This window comes from Gracilinanus agilis, chromosome 2 (assembly GCF_016433145.1).
Source record: "Gracilinanus agilis isolate LMUSP501 chromosome 2, AgileGrace, whole genome shotgun sequence".
Taxonomy (NCBI): Eukaryota; Metazoa; Chordata; class Mammalia; order Didelphimorphia; family Didelphidae; genus Gracilinanus; species Gracilinanus agilis.
The window spans coordinates 551,900,773-551,924,546 of record NC_058131.1 but is presented as its reverse complement, the minus strand read 5'-3'; the positions used below and the strand labels follow the sequence as shown (position 1 = coordinate 551,924,546).

The 23,774-nt window shown below is 37.7% G+C and overlaps 1 pseudogene; it reads right to left on the bottom strand.

The window, feature by feature from the left end:
- Positions 1 to 23,571, bottom strand: part of LOC123234114 — a 125,661-nt pseudogene extending 102,090 nt beyond the window's left edge.
- Between the last annotated feature and the right edge of the window lie 203 nt (positions 23,572 to 23,774).

The following is a 23,774-nucleotide window of genomic DNA, read 5'->3' as shown; positions in this document are numbered from 1 at the left end:
AGGGGGAATCCAGGCTCTGTAAAACCAGTAAAGGAGAGCAATCGCCCTGTGAAGAAAACTCTCCTGTCTCCAAAGAAGAAAACCAATGAGGGAGGGATGGAGAAGGAGGAGGAGGAGAAGGAGAAAGAGACAGAGACAGAGACAGAGACAGAGACAGAGACAGAGATATAAAGAGAGAGGTGGGGAAAGGGAGAGGGAGAGAAGGGGTGAAGAGAGAGGGAGAGGAAGGGGGAGAGAGAGGCAGAGAGACAAGAGACGGAGAGAGAGAAAGAGAGAGAGAAGAGAGAAGTAAAAATAGTCCATTTACAAGGTCAAACATGCTTCTCAACAGACTATTGTTCTGTTACCATGGAAACAATCCATCTTTCTGTCCAATCATGAATTGACCCATTAAGACACCATGGCAACCAACCTGTGAGAGTTTGGAACCACAGATCCAAAGTGTCCAAACCATCAAAGTAATGACTAACTTGAATAATCAGTTCAAGTCCAGAAACAACTAGATATTTATTACTAAACATTACTAAACATCTATTAAGAGCCGAGCATTGTCTTGGACACTGGGGCAAGAATGAAGTATAAATAAATGGTCCTTGTCTTTCCAGCATTCAAGATCTGATTAGAATACAAGATATATATCCAAATAACTATATAAGAACGAACAAAGGCCTCAAGGAATTTTTGTTGGAACTTGTGACTAGTGACTCTAAAGGATGGATAGGAATTCATAGGCACAGAAGAGTAACTTGTCTAATTTGGCTGGACTCAGCATAAGAAATGTCAGTCTGCCAGCACTAGAATCTAGTTCTCTGGATTCCTTTTTGTTTGTTTTTTTAACCTTACCTTATTTTAGAATAGATACTAAGTATTGGTTCCAAGGCAGAAGGGCTAAGCATTTGGGGTTAAATGAATTGCACAGAGTCACACAGCTAAAAAGTGTCTGAAGTCAAATTTGAACCCAGGTCCTCCCAACTCCAAGCCTGGTGCTCTATGTGCTGTGTTACCTAGCTGCCCTGCTACGTGTACATCAGAACAAGTGATACTGGTCTCCTTGCTGTACCCTGAATAAGATACTCCATCCCTCAGCTCTAGGTGTTTTCTCTGGCCATCCCCCTGCATGGTAGACTCTTCCCTCCTCAATTCTGCCTAATTTCCCTGGATTCCTTCAATTCCCAACCAAAGCCCCACCTTGTACAGGAAACCCTTCTCAATCCCTCTTAATTCTGGTACCTTCCCTCTGTTGATTATTTCATATTGATTCTATCTATGATTTATCTGTCTATATTTCTTTGCCATTAAACTGTGGGCTCCTCAGGGTTAGAGATTGTCTTTTGCCTTCCTTTGCATCTCCAGCACTTAGCACAGTGCCCTGGCACTTAATAAGCTTGTTGACTATTGACTGAGCTGTCGTAGATAACAGGTAAATGTTAAAAAAAAGGTACTGGAGAAACACTGAGCTTGTGGTATTGCTAAGGGAAGGGCCTGTGTCTCTCCCAGCCTGACAGACTCTACTGGACTGAGTCTGCCATGTTGTCTCTTTTAACAGTTGCCCAAGCAAGTAACCAATGAGAGGTTGTGCATGTGCTGCCAACTTCTCTAGCTCTTGGCTTGGGGTTGGGTTTGTTGTTGATATGGGCTTGTAGTAATACTAATTGGATATTAATTGTATTAATAATTATATATAATATTATATATAATAATTGATAATAATTGCATTAATACTAATTGGATAACACTAAGATTCTGACTGCATGAAACAAATTCCCCTTCCTAATAGCTTTAGATGGTTCACTAATTAGGAAAGGTACTCCAATCTTTGGTTTGAACTTATTAACAGCATTTATTTCTTACTTAACAAGGGGTTAGGAACAAGGAAGGATAATGGGTCTGGGAATATTAAGCTAGATCTAAATAAACAGGTGAATTGAAATCAATTGGATGATAGGTTTGGTAATAGGCTGGAGCTCTCTTCTCCCTCTCACAGTCCCTGGCTTAGCCCAGCTGTGGCACAAGCCAAAGGATAGGGAAGGTGAGTGATATTCTTCTGGTTGGTTGTGATGATGTTTCTCTCAGCTCTATTAATTGGCAGGTAATTGATTTCTTGTGACAACCAGATATAGATTCTGGATTGCAGGTCTGAGCCTATCCTCCCTCCAACCCACCCTCCTCCCAAGAAATTCTCCAAATGAGACCCAGAGTGCTGTTGCCCCTGGGTATTTATAGGGCGGTTCCAACTGTCTTCTGGCCCTGGCTCACGCCACCCTGGGCACATTCCGAGGTCTTCAACCGACATTCCTATCACTCAAGGTATCCTCCATCTTGTCCCAGAAGTTCCTTATTACATAAATAAACAGAACCAAGCCTAATAAAGCATCTACATAACCAGTCTAGACATGTCTGTACTAGACAGTGTATAAGCTGCTCCAAATCTGAGAGTTCTGAAGAGGACACAAAGTTTGTTTTGTTTCTTCATATTTACATCTTTCTGTGAGCCAACAAGAGAATATAAATACAACACAGTTTCCATTAAAAGTTCAACTTGCACTTCCAGTTGGGTCAATCTTTATAAATGGACTCAGAAACTTGGAATTCAAGATCTCATTAACGAAGGACCCAGAACTCAGAATCTGGTGCAAAGTGGAGTTCCAATCTTGGCTGCTCGGTTCCTAAACTAGACTATTTTTTAAAAAAAAAATTTTAAACCCTTACCTTCTGTCTTGGAGTCAATTGGCTCCAAGGCAGAAGAGTGGTAAGGGCTAGGCAATGGGGGTCAAGTGACTTGCCCAGGGTCACGCAGCTGGGAAGTGTCTGAGGCCAAATTTGAACCTAGGATCTCTTCTCTCTGGGCCTGGCTCTCAATCCACTGAGCCACCCAGCTGCCCCCCTAAACCAGACTATTGACTGCTGCTCACTGTAAGTCACTCATTTATGGATCAGGTAAAAGATAGACAGGTAAAGAAGAGAAACTCTTCCACCATCTTGCCTTTATCCTTGTTCAACCTCTCACTCACTTTTAGCTCAGTACTTCCCATTTCTGGTGGTAGAGGGAGTCTTTCATATCCTCTATCAGGAAACTGTCTTGTCAAAGAAAAGTATATTTATTTCTCTGTCCTATCTTCCTGGAAGTGTTTTTGCTGCAAGTTACAGCTTCTACTTCTGTTCCTAGAATTCTGTAAATTTGTCTTTCCCCTCTGATAAATCTTATCCCTGATCATTTCTTTTCTCTCTATGCGTCTTAAACCTGACCATGGTGTATGTGTTTTGTTCAGAGAGGACTAACACTTCTGGAGTGAGGGCTTGCCTAGCCCTTCTCAGGGTGGCTTTCCACCTTTGGTGTCCATCTGTCCCTCAACTCTCACCTGTAGCTTCAGGAAGCCATAGAATACATAGCAGCCACCCCCACTAGCCAAACCATCTCAAAAAAAAGGCTAAACCAGAGTGGGGGTCACTGATAGACCCCAAAACCATTGGTGAGTTAAGGAGAGGTCTATCCCAAGCACATGAAGACTTCCCCCAGCAGAATGATCTCAGATGAGAACCATTTGTTCCAATGGCCACGAAGGTGGTTAAAGCAGGCATTGTTGAGTGCTTAGAGCTTGGTCAGACATCAGAGATGCCAAGGTCATTCACTGCCCTAAGCAATCCACTGTCATCCTGAGTTTTGTCTTACCACTAGACTTCAATAACTGGAAGAGAGAGTGAGACTGTCCACTTTATCCAACTCTGCCTCACTTAAAACCAATTCAATAGGAGTCAGGACCACCTCTTGATGTCATTGGTCCTCTTTGGAAATGAAGGACAAGCAACAACCTTTTTCTTAATGCAGAGTAGTTATTGAATGGACCCAATTCTCATTCTGATAGACAATAATTTTGCATGCTTGTCTTTCAACTAAAACTTCCCTAATATGACCAATGTGTATTTTAATTCTGGATGCTTTATAAGTTTGCATTTCCATTTTCAAAGAAAGACTGTGATAAAAGTGTGAGTCATTGGGTACAATCTGCCAAGATTCACTATTGCCAAAACAATAGAGCCCAAGTTCATGAGACTCATAGAATTTGTGTAAAAGAACCATATGTCCATATGAAGTCTTGCTGACAGCATGCTGTCTTGATGTATTATTAAAAAGGAAACTAATAAAATATAATCAACTAAATAACAATTGACCCCACCAAAGAACAACCAGCCCTATGAAGTCCAGCTCCCAAAACCTGCTAACCTTTACTACAGAGGAATGAGATTAGACCTTAAGCACCTTTAGAAAGGGGTCTGGAGTCAGCTAGGCAGCTCAGAGGATAGAGAACCAGGCCCAACGACAAGAGATCCTGGGTTCAAATCTGACCTCAGACACTTCCTAGGTGTGTGACCCTGGGCAAGCTACTTAACCCCAGTTGCCTAGCCCTTACCTCTCTTCTGCCTTGGAACCAATAATTAGTATTGATTCTAAGACAGAAGGTAAGGATTTAAAAAGAAAAGGAAAGAAAGACAGTGACCTATAACCTCTTTATCTTCATACTCACAATATCTTATACTTATTATGTTCATTAAACTGAAATTAATGTCACTCTTTCAATCCGGAGTAGACAGAAAGAGATGTGCAAAGATTGTGTCTTTTCTATTTGAAGAAATATAAATATCACTTTAAAAGTCCATTGTGGTAGCTGGTTGCTTCCGGCACCTGCTAAGAGAACTGATTCAGAACCTCCATTCATGTGTAGGCACCATATGTGCTCACCAGAATAGCAGTACTATTGTTAGGAGGAAGGAATTTTTTTTTCCTTTGTATCCTCAGCATCTATCACAATGCTCCGTATATAGTAGGCACTCAATATATGTTCAATTGAAGTGAAATGATGCATTCTAATAAACTTGTTGCCAGAAACTTTCACAAAAAGAGCAAGGAAAAATATAAGAACATACTTGGGGTAGCAGAAAAAAATGATGGTTACCATTAGTTAAAGAATGTCACATATGACCCAGGGTTCCTTCCCCCTTCTAGGCTTCTAGGGGATTCTAGGCTTACACAGAGAGTGGTCTGATGCTAGAGGCCTGGTGCTAGAGATTGCCCAAAGGGGCAATTTTTTTTTATTCATTCCCCCATCCCAAAGAGGAAATCTTGGGAAATTTCTGCATAGGAGTTATATGGGGCAAGTGCTATTGGCCCACCTAACCTACTTTAAGGCCTATAGTCAGTCCCACACTCATGAAGGTGGACTTTCCCTTAGGGAGAAACTCTTATGTGACAAGGTCAAACTTGAAGCTTTCGACTTCAAACTAACTAAACTGGGGGATCATCAAATCTCACTAGGCTACACTTTTGGGGGTTTCTAGATTCCACGTTGACAACATGGAACTAAAAATTTTAAAATAGAGTAGCTGACTCTAGGTATCAATCTTTGGAGTTGAATCAAGAAGAAAACTAACACTGACTGAAGAATTTAACTTTTAAATTCAGTTTTCCCTTCTTTGCCTTAGAAAATGTGGTAAAAGGTCAAAGGGATCGCTCTCGTCTATAATGCAATGGTGTTTGTAGCAAAGACATAAAACACGTTCATTAGATCAAGATACAGCTGCGGGGAGTCTAAAAGGCTTAAGCTTCTCCAGATCCCTAACTTTCTTTACTCGGTCTTGTTTACCCATCCAATGTCTACACCTTTTGGTCTAAGTCACCAATTTAACCCTTGTAGGCTGATCTGGGTTCCCTGAGAGCCCAGACTCCTACCTTCTGCACAGGTTCTATCTGTCACAGTTTAGAATGTAGCCCTTGGTTTCCAGGATACCAATTTGACGCAGTGATTCCCAAAGTGGGCGCCACTGCCCCCTGGTGGGTGCTGCAGCAATCCAGGAGGGTGGTGATGGCCACAGGTGCATTTATCTTTCCTATTAATTACTATTAAAAATTTTTAAAAATTAATTTCCAGGGGGCTAAATAATATTTTTTTGGAAAGGGGGCGGAAGGCCAAAAAAGTTTGGGAACCACTGGACTATAGAGACAAGACACTGAAATAGATGCTATCCCAGAGTTGACTGGTGTGGTGGAAATGAAGTCACATCTTAAGAATAAAATCCAAGGAGTTGAACAGAAAGATGAAATCAATGCCCAAGGGAAGGTCATGGGGAAGAGTGGTGCTTCCTTCATAAGGGTGAGGGTCCAGAAAGAGGGAGTAATTCACCTTTGAATTTCATATTCTGGGACTATGATTCTAGAGATTCCTGAGAGAGAGAAACCCAGAGAATAGAGTTCATTCTCCATCTTGTGCCACATGGATGAGGAGGGTTGATGTGATTTCTGAACACCTGCCCACTTGTCCTATCCTGCAGAGACTTTGGTCCATCCATATTGTTCCTGAATGGAGTTGTGACACATACCAGAGAAAATGGCAAGAGTGGAGAGTGACGATCGCTGAGACGAGACAAACAAAGCTCAATGAAGTCTCCCTGTCACCCTGTCTCCATTCTGAGAGAGAGAACAACACTCTATCAATAGCTCCATTCCTCTGAGGTGTATCTCCTCACTTACTGTGAAGAATTAAAATGGAAAGAAAAAGATTCTTCTTCTCCAGCTGGGAACACAAGCTGCTGGTTTCTCCTTACCCAACCAACTTCCTGACGCCACCACTAACACCCTCATTGCTCAAATTTAATTGCTGTCTTTTTATTCCAGTGGCCACTCAATGCTAATGTAGGTAGAGAGTAGAGGAGGGGATTGGAATTTTGCAGAGGAATAGGGGATATAGCTCAGCTTTGTTGAGCCTAAAGACAATTATAAATATATGTGTGTGTGTGTATAAACATACATATATGTATATATTAGATATAATATGAGAGAGAGAGAGACCTAATAGAGATAAACCTTTAGGGCAAAGTAAGCCAAATCTGATAAAGGTGGACCGATACCACCAGTTGGGTACCCAACTACTAAACCTCCTGCTTTAAGGAAAGTATTATTTAAATTAATTTAAATTAAATTAAAGTATTATTTAAATTCCTCACATCTTACAAGTCTAGAGGGCCTGTGCATAGAGTAGGAGCTCCAGAATCCAACCCTGCTCTTATCTGCCTTATTCAAGTTACCAGTGGGGTACCCTTTAAAGAGGAACACACTTCCAAAGCAATACAAGTGAGGACCAACAACCTCCCTGTAAATTCCTTATATGAACCCCCTTAAAATTCATTTTATTAAAATTTTCATACCTTTCATAAATTTATCAAAATTAACTCATCTCTCATTCCCATGAATATTCTTCTCTTCTTTTTGCCTTCCCATGATCCAAAAGAATGTATGCACACATTATTGATTCAAGAACAGTTGCTAAAAGATATATTAAAACTCCCATTCACTCCATTGCCCCAATAAAATGGAAAAAGCACCACTACTTTCACCAAGAGAACAGGTATGTCCAGACACTTTTTGCACATTTATTACAAGATGAATTGATAATTTACAAAATTATGGAGGTGGGCACACTCAGTTCTTTGGGTACTGGTGTCATGGGGACAAGGGATGAGATGGTGAAGGGAGGCAGAAGATAGGAGGGGGAAGGCAGAGAATATCATTCACAAAACCATGGATTGTAGAGTTGGGAGTTCTAGGCAGCATGGTCTCCATAGAGATGGAAGAGGGCCAGGGGACAGGAGTTTGAGATTTCATTTTTATAGGGGGTATTTGGGGAAACAGACCAACTTCCAGCTGGGTTATTTTGGGGTTAATTCATTAACATTTTCAATTTATCTCAAAGTTATCAGTAAAAATTAAACAAGACAAAGCCCCGTTCTAGTATTGGCTTATACAGCTGACTTCCTTCCAGGGGTTCTAGCAACACAATGATTAAACAGTTTTGTGTTTTGGGTAATGTTTTACCAAATTATTTAGAATGTCTCTTTTAGACATAAAGAATTGTTTTGCTTATCATTTTAAGGTATCTTGAGAATTACTTTTATAAACTGTCCATATCCTTTGTTTTTAAAATAGTATAAGGGAACGATGGCCTTTTCCACTTTAGGTTGTAATAAAAAGTACTCATGAAAAACAAAAAAAAAAAATCAAAGTTATTGGTAAGTCATTATCTCAAGGTCATCAACACCTTAACGTTCTGCTGGTCTGGAGCTATGGAAGTCTGGATTTTGTCTGAAATTTACATATCATAGAACCAGAACCTTGACAACTAGATGGCTCCTGCTGAGTTGTCACATAATACAAGGCCATAGATTTTGAGTAATATGTGATACAGTTTGTAAATTATGCTCCTGATATCTTGGGGATGGTTTGTTCATGGCTTCCAGATTTACCTTTGCATCATACTTCCTGTTATTGCCCCTTTATACTAGCTGCCTATAGACTTCTTTATTCTGATTAGAAGAGATAGGAAAGGATGATCAGAAGGATCAGAATAAAATATGATTTAAATTTTTTTAATTAAATTTTATTTTTATTATTTTTAATTAACAAAATTTGTTTACCAGTGTCTGAGTCTGTCTGTCTCCTCCCTGCATCATAGAAAGTTGGGAGACAGGTATACAAGATACAATTTTAATATACAAGGGCTTTGTTTTTCTCTTTTATTCCAGTATGTTGGATGTGGGAGAAAAGGGAGGACAGGATTAGAGTAGCAAAAAGAAATAGAAAAAAAGGCTCATTGTATCTTTTTTAACTTGAACAGAAGGAAGACCAGAAAGAATTATGGATAAGTATGACAACTTTGAAAATAACATGATGGATTTAGTATATACTTTAAAAAAAAGCAAGCTGTACATAATAGAGATCCTGTTTCATGTACAATCCTCTCTTCCTGTTCTACTATATTTGGAAATGACTTTTATTTGGTGTTTAAGTGCAGAATGATTTTTTTTATTTCATATTACTCAATTCCCTCCTTGAGCTTACCCCACCCCATAAGCTCCCTGCACATTACCAAATTTCCTGTCCATATCTGGTGCCTAGAAAACCAGGAAGCTGCAGAGGAAAAAACCCAATCTATTTCCAAAGAAGGGTTATATATGTATCTTTAATGAAAGTCAAACATTGTACATGAAGAATATCTTAAGCTTTTAATCTCTTTGGTGGGGGAAACATTATTATTCTAAGAATTCCCGTGATGAAAGGAAAGTAAATAGAGATCATCTGAGAAGAAGGCAAAAGAAAGGGTATGAGAGATCTGAGCATGTTTGTCATTTCACGTAAGAAGCCTGTAAAAGGAGAGATGGATGATGCCTGAGAAAGAGGTTACTGATTGACAGAACAAGGCCATGAGATAGAGGAGAGGGGGTAGGATCCAGGGCATCGGCGGAAGAGAGAAGTTTCCTTTTTGTTTTCACAAGAAGGGACATCTCTTCCTCTGAAGCAAGAAACTGGAGGAGAGGAAAGGAGCCAAAGAATGAAGCTGAAAGAATTGGAATTTAACGTCCTTAGTCGTTTCAATTAAACAGGAGAGAAGGCCACTGCTGAGAATGGGGAGAGTCAAAGTGGAGTTGTTTAGAGTCTTAAGGAAAGAAGAAAAAATTTAGAACAGCAATTACGAAGAATGTGCCAAGGAGTCAAAAGGTGATAAATGAGAGAGTTGGAACCCAGCGGATGTTAGAATGCATGAATTTGTAGTGAGCCCAGTCATCCAGCGATGGTGGACAGCTTGGGAGGAGGAGTTGGGTAGGACTTGGGGTACTTCATATGACCATAAACCCTTGCTTCATTATCTCGGCAATAACGCAGGGTTGGAACAAGACATTTTTTTCCCCCAAAGAGCCTTTTCCTCATTAAGCCTCCATGGTTAGCTAGCTTCGCTGTATTCTCATTAGCTCCTTTTGTCGTGTGGCATAGAAATCCTACAGATATTGTCACAACCTGGAAGTGGAGAAGCCGTCCCCCATAAAGTTCCCTTTCCTGAGGGGACTGGAGCCCACCTTCAAATCTACGGTATGTTCTCAGGGTGCCTCGTGGCCTTTCCTTCCCCCATCTGTCACGACAGAACGAAACACAAGAAAATGAGTTGACCACAGATAATCACGAGTCATTTTTGACCCTCTTCTCAATGTGCCTGCCCTGGCCATTCCCTGATTAAGCAGCATTACCCCCTCCCTGCCTCCACTCCTCATCACCATCCTATCCCACCGCCTTTTAATTTGGTCAGCTGGCTTGATCTGGAGCGTGCCTGATAGGTTCATTTCCCCTGAGTGTAACCACGTGAAAAGATCCTAGTTTGGCTTCTGTGTGTGGAAAAGAAAGAAAGCCCACCCATGTGTCCTAAGTTGGGCTCCTGTAAAATGATCCCTCATTTTATACACATAAGGATGAGTCCAACTGCAGTAAATACTTCACTACAGAGTGAACGATAAGTTAGAGTACACTAACTAAATAAAGACATTAAACAGCATCAAAAATACAATGGTAGTTTTCCAGTTTCAAACACACAGTCTTATTTTCGTTTTGAAAATGTGTAATCCATAATCCAGAACCCAAATTCCCCAGGCTCACATGGAATGGGTCTAATAGTGGAGACTGAACCCAAAATAGCATTAACTCTTTGGTTTCTGTGGATTACTCCCAGAGTTCCATTTTTGAAATCTCAGAATATAGGTCACATCTACATTTCTACAGATATGTGTGAAAGGAACTCCATTTCCTACACAAATATTCAGGTTAATAAATATATTTATCAGGTATGACAGCTTTTATTTCGCCCCACAGAAAATGCAAAAGTCATGAAGGATTCACAGGAACCCATAAAAATTTCCAGAAATATATCAAGGACTTAATAATCCATGATCAATTGGTAAAATTCTCCTTCCTCATTGGGGAGTCTTACTTTTTCATGGGATGCTAAAGTCTTTTCTACTTAACCCCTGTGGTATAGACTCACCTCAGAAAGGAACTGAACTTGGGGTTTCCGATAGGCAAAACTTCTACATTCCTGAGTCCCTTATTATTTTATCCTACAGAGATTCCATGTAAACATTCAGCCCACGGAAGAGCAACCCACCCTATCCTTTAAATCACTGCCCTAGCAGAGTATAAAGTACAAATTCCTTGCTTCTCAATATTGTGCCTTTAAGTTAGTCCCTTTTCACTCCTCGTCCCACCACTGTCCCCACATGTACAGTTCTCTTCTCCTGCCAAGACTCACAATACTCGGAAACTTCTCTTAATAAAAGCCTGCATCTCACATCTATGGAATTTGGAGTTACTCACAAGGCAACTCTGAGGCTGGTACTGCCCAGGAAAATCTCCTTCTCTGGGCTCCTCTGAAACTTGGCTCTGTTCTAGACACAATCCCACCGCTTTTGTACTCTTGGAAACTTTTAGGAAGAAAGAAGGAATGAGAACAGAGAAAGAACAAAAGCCTGACGCATAGAGGGTGCCTCTTCCAAAGAGAATTCATCCTTTCAAGGGTTCAGAACCATCATTTCAATTCGAGGGGAGCTTCCAACAATAAAAATGGAGCATCTAAGAGATGCATGCCAATGGGTGACTCCCAATCAATCAATCCATCTTGACCTCAATTTCAGACAATGAAACTATTTCAGAAGTCTTAAATCATCTCAATAAGGTGCTTATGGGCATGGACACACCCTCCCTAGGGAGATGCTTTCAAAAGTCCATAAGACTCTCTTCCCTAAAAGCTTATCAAATTGGTCTCCTGTTCAACCTCCTACAAAAGGCAAATTACAAAAACATGAAGTTCCAAACATCTTTTTGTGTGATTTTGCTTCAGGAATATATTTCATGTGGGACAATTAGATTGCACAGTGTATAGAGCACCAGATATGAAGTCTGGAGAACCTGGGTTCAAATTTGACATCAGATAATTCCTAACAATATGACCCTGGACAAGTCACTTAACCCCAGGTGCCACACCCTTACCACTCTTTTGTCTTAGCACCAATACTAAGACAGAAGGTAAGGGTTGTTTTTTTTTAAGGAATATATTGCATGTTTTATGTGTTTGTTTATTATTTTTTTGGTTTCGTTCTATTTTTTGTTCAAACAATGGGGATAAATTAGAAGCCCCCCCTAAAAGATCAGGTGTAAAACAAGGATGCCTATTATCACCAATACTGTTGAATATTATACTAGAAATGCTAGCAATAATAAGAGAAGAAAAAGAAATTGAAGGTTGCAGAATAGGTAAAGAGGTAATAAAGCTATCTCTTTTCACAGCTGATATGATGATATATAAGGAAAATCCTAGAGATTCAACTAAAAAATTAAATAAAACTATCAATTTTAGCAAAGTATCAGGATATAAAATAAACCCACATAAATAATCAACATTTCTATGGAGCAGAGCTAGTAAGAGATAACCCATTTGAATTAAACATGGGCAAAATAAAATATCTAGGAATATATCTTTCAAAATAAATCTAGAAACTATATGAACATATTTATAAAACATTTTATATTTATAAAGTCATATTTAAATAACTGGGGAAATATTAATTATTCATGGGTGCCTACCAATATAATTAAAATGACAATCCCACCTGAACTATTCAACTTATTCGATACCATTCCAATTAAATTACCAAAAAATTAATTTATCAAACTAGAAAAAATAATAACAAAACATTTGGAAAAACAAAAGATCAGGAATATCAAAAGGAAAATGAAAAAATATTAAGGAAAAAGGTCTAGTAGTACCAGATTTCAAAATATATAATAAAGTAATAATTATCAAAACTACATGGCACTGGTTAAGAAATAGAAAAATAGATCAGTGGAACAGAATAGACATGTAACAAGTAGTTGTAAAGAATTATGTAAACTTTTTATTTAACAAAGCTAAAGATCCAAGTTTTGGGAACAAGAATTCTCTATTTGGTAAAAATTGTTAGGAAAACTGGAAAGCAGTTTAGCAAAAACTAGATATAAATCACTATCTTATACTATGGGGGTCACTTTGACCCCCATTGCCCACCCTTACCACTCTTCCACCAAGGAGCCAAATTGACACAGAAGTTAAGGGTTTAAAAAATAAAAGAAATACAAATTAAAACAACTCTGAGATATCACCTTATACCTATCAGAGTAGCTAATATGATCAAGAAGAAAAATGATAAATGTTAGAGGGGATATGGGAAGACTGAGACACTAATGCATTGCTAGTGGAACTGTGAACTGATACAACCATTCTGGAGAGCAATATGGAATCATGTCCAAAAGGCCATAAAACTATGTATACCCTTTGATCAAGCAATACCACTACTAGATCTATATCCATAAGAGACCAGAGATAAGGGGAAAGATTCTACTTGCACAAAAATATTTTTAGCAGCTCTTTGAGGTGACTAAGAATTGGAAACTGAGGGAATTGACTGAATCAATTGGGAAGTGGCTGAACAATATGGTTGTAATGGAAAACTACTGCACATTTGAAATGATGAACAGGATGATTTCAGAAAAGTCCAGAATGAACTGATGCAAAGTGATGTGAGCAGAACCAGGAGAACAGTATATACAGTAACAGAAATGTATGATGATCAATTGTGAAGGCCTGGACTATAATCAGTAAAACAAGGTTCCAAGATAATCTCAGGGATTCATTATTTTTTTAAAATCACTATCCACTGCCCAAAAAGGAACTGTTGAGATCTGATTGCAAATCAAAGTACATCATCCTTCACTTAATTTCCTTCATGAGTTTTTTATGGTATCTGTGATATGTGTCTTCAGTCATGACCTGGGTAATATGGAAATACATATTGCATGAAAGCACTGCTATAATCCATTATCAGGCAACTTACTGCCTAAAGGATAGGAGAGAGGAAGGGAGGGAGAGAGAGAATATGAATTACAAAATGTCAGAAAACAATTGTCAAAAAATTGTTTCTACATGTAAAATTTTTACTTAATTATTAAAAAAGAAGGAAAGCAATAAATTGGAGGGGAAATTTTATAGACAGTTTCTCAGATAGACATCTCATATGTAAACTATATAGAGAATTTTGTCAAATATATAAGAATATGAGCTAACCTCTAATTGATAAATGGTAAAAAGACATGAATAGACAGTTTTCAGATGAAGAATCAAAGCTATATATATATATATATATNAACAGCAAACATTCACTAAGATAAGATCCAAACGGATGCTAGACATAAAAGGAGGTATTGTAAACAAACTATAACAGGGAACCTACTATCTTTCAGATTTATGGATAGGAGAGGAATTTATACATCAACAAGATATAGAGAGCATTGTGCGATGTAAGATGGATAACTCTGATTACATTAAACTTAAAAGTTTGTGTACTAATAAAGCTGAGGTAGTCAAGATTAGAAGGAAAACAGAAAATTGGAGGAACATTTTTATAGACAGTTTCTTTTTTTTAAATTTTTTTTATTTTTAAACTCTCACCTTCCATCTTGGAGTCAATACTGTGTATTGGCTCCAAGGCAGAAGAGTGGTAAGGGTAGGCAATGGGGGTCAAGTGACTTGCCCAGGGTCACATGGCTGGGAAGTGTCTGAGGCCAGATTTGAATCTAGGACTTCCCGTCTCTGGGCTTGGCTCTCAATCCACTGAGATACCCAGCTGCCCTCTAGATAGTTTCTTATATCTAAAATATACAGAGAACTTTGTCACAAATTTAAGAATACGAGCCAATCCCCTAATTGATAAGTGGGCAAAAGATATGAATAGATAGTTTTTGAATGAAGAAATCAAAGCCATATGTAGGTATATGAAAAAAATGCTCTAAATCACTACTGATTAGAAAAATGCCAATCAAACAATTCTGAGTTTTCATCTCACACCTATCAGACTGGCTAAAATGATAAAAGGGCAAAATGTTGGAGGGGATGTGGAAAAATAGGAACACTAATGCTTTGTTGGTAGAACTGTGAACTGATCCAACCAATTTGGAAAGCAATATGGAATTAATTATACTCAAAAAGCTATAAAACTGTGTATCCTTTTTGACCTAGCAATACCACTATTGGGTTTATTTCCTAAGGAGATCAAAGAAAAAAGGAAAAGAAACTATATGTTCTAAAATATTTTATCAGTTCTTTTTGGTGGTAACAAAGATCTTCAAACTAAAGGGATGTCCATCAACTGTGGAATGACTGAACAAGTTGTGGTATATGAGTGTATTGGAATACTATTGTGCCATAAGAAATAACAAATAAGATGATCACAAAAAACCCTGGAAAAAGTTATATGAAGTGATGCAAGGTGAAGTAAATAGAACCAAGAGTGCATTCTATATGGTAAGAACAATAATATATGATGATCAACCATGAATGACTTAACTACTGTCAAAAATGCAAGGATCAAAGGCAGCTGGGTAGCTCAGTGGATTGAGAACCAGCTCTAGAGAAGGTTCAAATCTGACCTCAGACATTTCCCAGCTGCATGACCCTGGATAAGTCACTTAACCCCCATTGCCTAGCCCTTACTGCTCTTCTGCCTTAGAACCAATACATAGTATTGATTATAAGGTAAAAAGTAAGGGTTTGTTTTATTTTTAATTATTTAAATTTTAAAAAAGCAAGGATCCAGGACAGCTCCAAGGGACAAAAAAAGAGTATTCACCATCATACAAGGAGCAGGTGAAGTCCAAATTCAGATTGAAACATACTGTTCTTCATTTTATTTCCTCCATTAATTTTTCTCTAGTATAAGCAATATGTGTCTTGTTTCACAACATGACAAACAGGGAAATATATATTATATGATAATATGTGTACAACTTATATTGCTTGCCTTCTTGGGGAGGGGAAATGGGTGGGAGGAAGAAGAATTTTTAATTTTTTAAAAATAATCATCAATAATAATAAATATTCATAAGAGCTTATATTAATATAGCACCTTAAATATTAAAGACATTTATATATATATATTTTTAAAACCCACAATTTAATTCCTTCTTTGCTTTTTCTTTAATAAATGTTTCATTCTTCCTGATAAAGAGAATGGAGTGATAGTCCTCAAGCTCTTTTACTTTGTCTTTTAGCAAGAAAACCAGACTGTACTTTGAACATAGATTATAATTACTAGGCCTGAGAAGAGAGTCAAACAATGTGGAGTCTATGTAGGTCACTGTGAAATTTTCCCTGCTTATGATGCTTTTTCAGAAACAAGAACTTCAGTGCTTTGTTGTTCTTGATAGTAGGAGAATAACTTTCCTCACCTAATTAGATCTTCTTATCTAATCAGCATCTGACCAGGTTCATGTAATGTCTTGTCCCTAAGTCACACTTATCATGCTCCATTTTTCTTCCCCACCCCAGCCAAATTATCTCTTCTCCAAGGTGAATATGCACAATTCTTTCACTCACTCTTCATATAACACGAACTTCAGGGCCTTCATGATCCTGGTTGTCTTCCTCTGGATGCTCATCAATGTCCTTAAATTGTGGTTCCTAGAACAGAATGCCTCAATGAGGCCTGATAGGGTCTGAATAAAGAGGGACTAGAAGCTTCTTATTCCTTGAAACTAAGTCTCCTAATGCAATCCATTACCCTTTTTTGGCTGCCAAATCACATGGTTTTTTGCAATCAACTAAAACCCCTGGATCTTTTTTCAAATTAATATCCAACCATACCTCCCTATCTTGTACTATTAAAGGGTTTCTTTTTCTTTTTGTACTAATTTGAAACTTTTCGTTTATTCTTATTGAACTTCACCTTATTTGATTCCATCTAATGCTATAGCAATGTTAAGTAGCCCAGAGCTAAGCATGGAACCTTGGATATCCTCAATGGAGACTTTTTGCTAAGCTGACATTAAACGATTAATGACTATCTTTGAGTCTGGCCATCAGTTGTGAGTCTATCTAATTGTATTATCCTGTAGGTCGGTGGCCCCCAAAGTGGAATGTTCATCCACTATGGGGTATGCATGACAATGCATTGAAGCACAAAAAGAATCAGAATAGACAGTGACACCCTCACTTGTTTATTAGTATTTAGCATGTTGAAACATATTGCAGTTGAAGTGTACTCGGATTAGAACATGCAATTCAAAAATCTAAAAAAGCAAAACTATTCTCCCACTGAAGAACTCCTCCCAACTAAGTACACTTAAAGAAATTATGAAAATCAAAGATGATATAAACAAAATTGAAAACAAAAAACACTAATTTTTAAATTAAATTAAATGTTTTAAAGTAATAAATAGTTCATTAGCTAATTTGATTTTAGAAAGCAAAGAGAAGAAAACAAAATTACCAAAGTCAAAAATGAGAAAGTAAAATTGATAATGATAAAAAGAAATTTTTAAAAATTACTTGATTATTTTGCCCACTTACATGCCAAAAATTGATAAATGAAATGGATTGATTTTTTGTAAAACTATAAAATACCCAGATTAATAGAAAAAGAGAAGTTAATAATAATAATTCAGTCTCAAGAAAGAATAATATGCCATAAGTGAATTCCCAAAGGAAAAGCCTCCAGATCAGTTAGATTCACAAATGGATTCTATCAAACATTAAAATATTAACCCTGATATTAAATAAATTGTTTATGGAGAAGAAAAGAAAAAAGAAAAGAAGGATCCTGCCAAACTCCTTCTGCAAGCTAAATGTGACCTGCATACCTAAACCAGGGACAAAGAATGCAGAGAAAGAAAACTATAGACCAATATCTATAATGACTATAGATACAAAAATATTAAATAAAATACTGAGCAGGAGGCTGCAGTAACATATTAAGAAGGTTATACTCTGCTATGACCAGATTCAATTCATGACAGGAAATCTGGGTTGGTTCAATATTAAGAAGCAAAATAAACCATATTAGTAACAAAAACAAAAATCATATGGTGTTGTTAGTAGATGCAGGAAAAGCTATTAATAAAATACAACCTATCAAAAACACTAAAAAGCATAAGAATAAATCAACCCTTCCTTAATATGATAAATAATATCTATCAAAACTAAAAGTCAACATTATCTATGGGGGAGGGGAAACATGCTAGAGACCTTTCTAATGAGATCAAGGGTAAAAAAAAGATATACGATATCACCACCATTATTTACTGTAGTGCTGGAATGCCAGTCATTACAATATAAGATAAAGAAATTATCACTTTGGAAGATTATAGGATACTTTGCTTAAAGAACCCTAGAGATTTTTAAAAATACAAAAGACCAAGAGCCATAATCCAGTATATAAATGGTCAAAGGACGTGAACAAAAAGTTCTCCAAGTAAGAAAAGGAAACCATTAATAACTACATGGAAGAATACTCCAAATATCTAATAATTAGCTTAAGACAAATTAAAATAATTCTGAAGTTTTATACTATACTCAACAAATTGGCAAAAATGATAAAATCTGAAAACAATCAATGTTAAAATCACTCTCCACTATTAGTGAAAATGCAAAATTGGTCCAGTCTTTCTGGAAAACAATTTGGAATTGGGGGAAAAAAAGTAAACTGCTCATAATCCTTTGATCCACTTGTCTAACTACTGGATATTTTGCTCAAGGAAGTCAAGGACAAAAAAGAAACCTCCTATGTAACAAAAATGTAATAGAAGTATTCCTTGGTAACAAAAAAAAAAAAAAAAAAAACCTGAAACCCAAGGAGTACTCATCATTTGGGTAATAGCTGAACAAGTTGTGACATGTAGAAATAACAAAATGTTTCCAAATGTTTTCATTATAACAAATACTTTCAAGAAATAGCAAAGATGAGAAAATCAGAGAAACACAAGACTTCCAAAGAACCAATGCATAGTGAAGAGAGTAGAACAAAGAACAATTGCAAACCTCACTAATGTAAATAAAAATAATACAAAAATGCTTCTGGACTTATAAATTTTAATCACAGATCTTGGTTCCAGAGAAAAAAGGAGGGCATACCCCCTCCTCTCTACTAGCAGAGAGGTCAAGGTCAATGGACACAGGATGCTTCAAATATTGCCCTCCACGATTGTTTTGTCAGCTGACTTTCTCTAACTCTCTGTCCCTCTCCATTAGAGACACCTTTCCACTCTTGATCCAGTCTGTCATTGATTAGGTTCAATCCTAGGAGAGCCTGGTCCCTTAAAGAGAATCTTTTTCTTGTATCCTTGGACTATTTACATACCATACCCTAGAGTCACAAGGAAAATCACTTAAAGCTTATATTTTGCCTTATATCTTAGTTCTCCTCAAAAGAGAAGTATAGAAGTGTCTAAATCAAGAATAGGACAGCTATTAATTTCCTTCACACAATAAAAATGCTGAATGCAAATGAAGCTTGCATTGACAAAAATGTGAAACCCAAAGCAATAATTTATAACTATTATTTCACTCTCCCACGAGGGTGGTACTGAAACATCAAAATAGGAATTTTATTTGGATTTGCTGGATTGATATTTTATCTTTAACTCAGTTCTGTACTGTCTAACCAGTTTCTCCTAGATCCATGTCTTCTGACAAAGCCAGTCCATGGATTGGCCTTATCCTCTTTCCTAATCCATCGTTTCTAAGAAGGGAAAGAGAAGGAAATGACATTTATTAAGTACCTACAATACACCAAGCACTGTCTATGTAAATCACTTTATAAATATTATCTTACTTGATTCTCACAACAACCCAGGGAAGTAGGTGCTATTTTTACAGATGAGGAAATTGAGAAAGACAGAGATTAAGTGATTTTCAGGATTACACAGCCAGGAAGTTTCTAAATTCAGATTTGAACTCAGAATTTCCTAAATCTATGCACAGTACTCTCTCCACTTCACCATCACTGGCACTTAAAAAATGTTTCTCATCGCTGTAGTCATTGCTGGTAGAAGACAAACTCTGACAAGACTTACAAGGATGCAAAGGCTTCAAACACAAGGTCATGATGGACTGTGTGAGTGTCATATGAGGACCCACCTACCTAAATTCAGAAAAGCTCATCTTCCAGGTGGACCACAAAAATGACGAATCTTTGGGCCATGGCTACTCTCGCAGACCATCCTTGGCTTTGCAGAGGGCTACCCAGAGCTATGAAATCATAAGTGCTTGAAAAATTGAAATGAAAATTATTTCCATCATTATCACTATTATGTGTCCAGAGCTGAATGCAATCTGTTAGTACATTTTTGTACACCAGATTTATTACCGTTGTCGTATAAACCATTTATCTTGTAAATGATTCAAACCAGTTAAACTAAATGCAAAAAATAAAATAAAATAAACCAAAAAAAAATAGTGAATATGAGAACAGAACAGGGAATGAATGGGAAACGGGAAACAATCTCCCCTGATTATAACCCAGACATCTGCCAGGTGGGTCTTTTGCTCCCAGCCTTCCTTAAGAACAGCGAGGGCAACTCGCCTGCTGAGTCTGATGCAAGGAGGGGTCTGGGGAGCAAATCACGAAAGGAGATGCTGTGGTCAGCTTGTCCCCATGGCAACAGCAAGGCTCTAGCAACCGTTGGCAATACAAGAAGACCTTGATGCTTGCCTCTGCCCCCTCTGGCGGGCATTTGGTGTCACGGCGGCTCTCTCTACACCAAGCCACGCCAAGGAAAGACTCACTAGAAACAGACAGCAAAAAGGTCAAGTATTCATTCATTCATTCATTCCAGAAACATTTATTAGATGACTTATGTGTACACCACCTCGAAGGGCATTAGCAGAGTTTAGATAAGTCACAGTCCCTGCCTTCATGAAACTAACAATCTAGGAGAGAGCTAAGATACCAATACATTTAGCTGCAATACATAGCATTACATTAGATCCTATATTTTTAGGATCTAATTTTTTTACAAAGTAAAGTTAGGTTTAAGATCCCTGAGGACCACTGGGCAGGTGCTGTTGGAGATCCCAGACCCAACTCAATGCTTAGATCCTTTAGCAACCTAAAATAGAATAGATCGAATCATTGTCCCCAGGATTGAAGATTCTTTCTATTGCACCACAAAAGGTTAAGTGATTTAGCCAGTCACACAGCTAAAAATTGGGAGAGCAGTCTAGGAACACAGATCATTTGATTACCAATCCAGCAGGGTTTGTTGTGATTTTCTACTAGAGCACAGAAGAGGCTGGATTTCAGAAGAGGTACAACAAAACATCCAGGATTTTTTCCTGCCCTCAAGGGCAGCCCATGCAGCAGAGCATCCCTATCTGGTAGCAAAGGGACATGTAGCTATTTTAATTGTTATTAACTTATGGAGACAACTAGTATAATGGATACTGGCTCTGGAATCAGAAAACAACCTTGGGCAAGTCAAAATCTCCTTAGGTGTCCATTTCCTCCTCATCAGTAAAAAAAGAAGAGATTGAACTAGAGAGCCTCTGAGGTCCATTCCAACTGTAGTTTCTAAGGCTTTAATGAATGGCTCCTGTTTACTAAGTGCTATCATATGTCCTGAGGCCAATAAAAGATACCAGTGATACCCCAATCACTCAGTTCCCCGGCTGTTTCTTCAGCTTGCCCTTCCCCCACTTAAGATCATTAAGACCAGCCAAAGCCTTTCCTTTTTTCTCATGCTTTCTCCAATTATCCCAATCAACACTGATCTTTCCCTTCCCTGAATTCCTTCTCATTTTCAAGTCAAGGTCACGCAGAGTACTCAACTGTTTTATAATTGTTCCTTGTTCAGCAAGATTGTAAGATTCATGAGAAAAGGGAGAGCCTATAACTCCCTCACCCCCAGTCAAACTGACACGTAGATGTTTAAAGAACATTTGGTAAATTAAATACAATTTTTACCCATGAAAAATTCAATCCAACTTAACAGGCATTTTCAGTGTCTTTGTGCCAAGTCTAAGCATCAGAGATACAAAGACAAAAAACAAACAAATGGTCCTACCTTCAAGGAACTTATATTCTACTGGGAGGAGACGGGGTGTACAAAGATAAGTGCAAAAAATATACAGAAAATAATTGGGTGAGACATTAATAATAGGTGAATCAGGAAAGGTCTGCATGTGCAGCCCAGCAACTGGGCTATGGTTTGAAGCAAATTAGAGATTACAAAAAGTAGGAAGGGGAGGACAGAGAGCATTCCAGAAATGGAAGTATAAATACATGGAGGAAGGAAATGAAATGCCATATATGTCAGAATTTTAGCATAAGCCTAACTCAGGGATTATTTTGGTGAGAGTACAAGACAGTAAATATAGCCTATATTAGCACCCAAATCAGTGATATATGCATATTATTCTAGGAGCCCAAAATCTGTTTTCCTATTGAGGCAAAAGAGTCCTCCTAGAATAATCTCTCTCTAATTTTTTCCTTCAAAGGGATAAGGGTAAAAACTTTATTATTGATCCTCCTACCTAAAATGATCATCTTCCTTCAAGTGAGGATCTTGTTGAATGGACATAAAGGGGCATCATGGGAATGGGAAAGACATCTTGATGCAGTAGAAAACTCAGCGAGGGGCAACTAAGTGGCTCAGTGGAAAGGGAGCAAAGCCTGGAGACAAGAAGTCCTTGGTTCAAATCTAGCTTCAGACACTTCCTAGCTAGTTGAGCTTGGGCAAGTCATTTAACCCCTACTGCCTAATCTTTTACCACTCTTCTAACTTGGAACTGAGTTTTCTCTTTCTTTCTTTTTTTTTTAAACCCTTACTTTCTTAGAATCGATATGAAGTTCCAAGCTAGAAAACTCAGTAAGCTAAGACCTTTCTTTTCTCATTTGTAAAATTGGGAGAATGATAATTAGGGGTGTGTGTGTGTGTGTGTGTGTGTGTGTGTGTACACACTAAATTAAGGGACTTTGCGGACCACAAGACTAATATGAGTGAGCAATGTGATGTAGCAACTAAAAACTAATAGGATATGAGACTGCATTAAGAGAGTCATAGGTTCCAGAGAGGAAGATGTCATTCCTACCGTATTCTACCCTCAATGGACCTCATATGATGGATTATGTTCAGTTCTTCTAGGCACTACAGTTTAAGAAGGATTTTGGTGAGCTACAGAGCATTCAGAAAAGGACAACCACAATGGTTTAGAGCCTTGAGACTATGTCATATAAGGATTGGTTGAAGGAACTGGGAATGGTTAGTCTAGAGAAGAAAAGATGTGAGAGGAGAAAAGGAGAAAAGATATGGGTCAGGAAAGCCTAGGAGTTTTGGAGAGAATGAAGGAATGATGAATTCCTTGAAGGTCTTTCAGGCAGAGACGGAACAACCATTTATAAGGTATGTTATAGTGGAGATTTCCTTCATGTATAGGTTCAACTAAATGTGGTACCTTCTAAATCTCAAATTCTGGGATTTCTGTAGCATAGGAAACTTCCTCCATATCAGTTAGAACCCTTGTGTTGGATTTATGAGAGGACATTGAGTAGAGTATCACAAGATAGAGAGCTTGAACCAACTCAGGTGAGACAATTATTACATTTTCAGGATGTGTTTACACATCATAAATGGCAAATGCTAAATAAATAATTAAATAAATAAGGCATGATTAATGGCTAGTTGATTGTCTAAAGTTAAGAAAGTGATAGGGAAAATATTCATAATTCTAATTAAACTTAAAATTACATTTTTGTTAAATCTTTACCAACTCATGGGTGACTTTGATCTGTGTTATTTGAAGAGGCATTAGCATGGATGAGATCACAGATCCTTTGAAGTTTGAGAGGGAACTTTCCATCAGTGGATGTCTTCGGTCTAAGAAGATGCCTAAGGAACATAAATGGTGAGGTACTCACCACAGGTCATATAAGCTATCAAATCAACAAATATGTATTAAACTAGTAAATGTTAGAAGCGAGATTTTAGCCTGGGCCTTCCTAACTCAAAAGACCAACATGTTATCCACTACCCCTCACTGCCTCCAAAATTTAATAGAAAATTTACAGTGTTTTAACATACTTTATCTCACATGGTCTCAGAA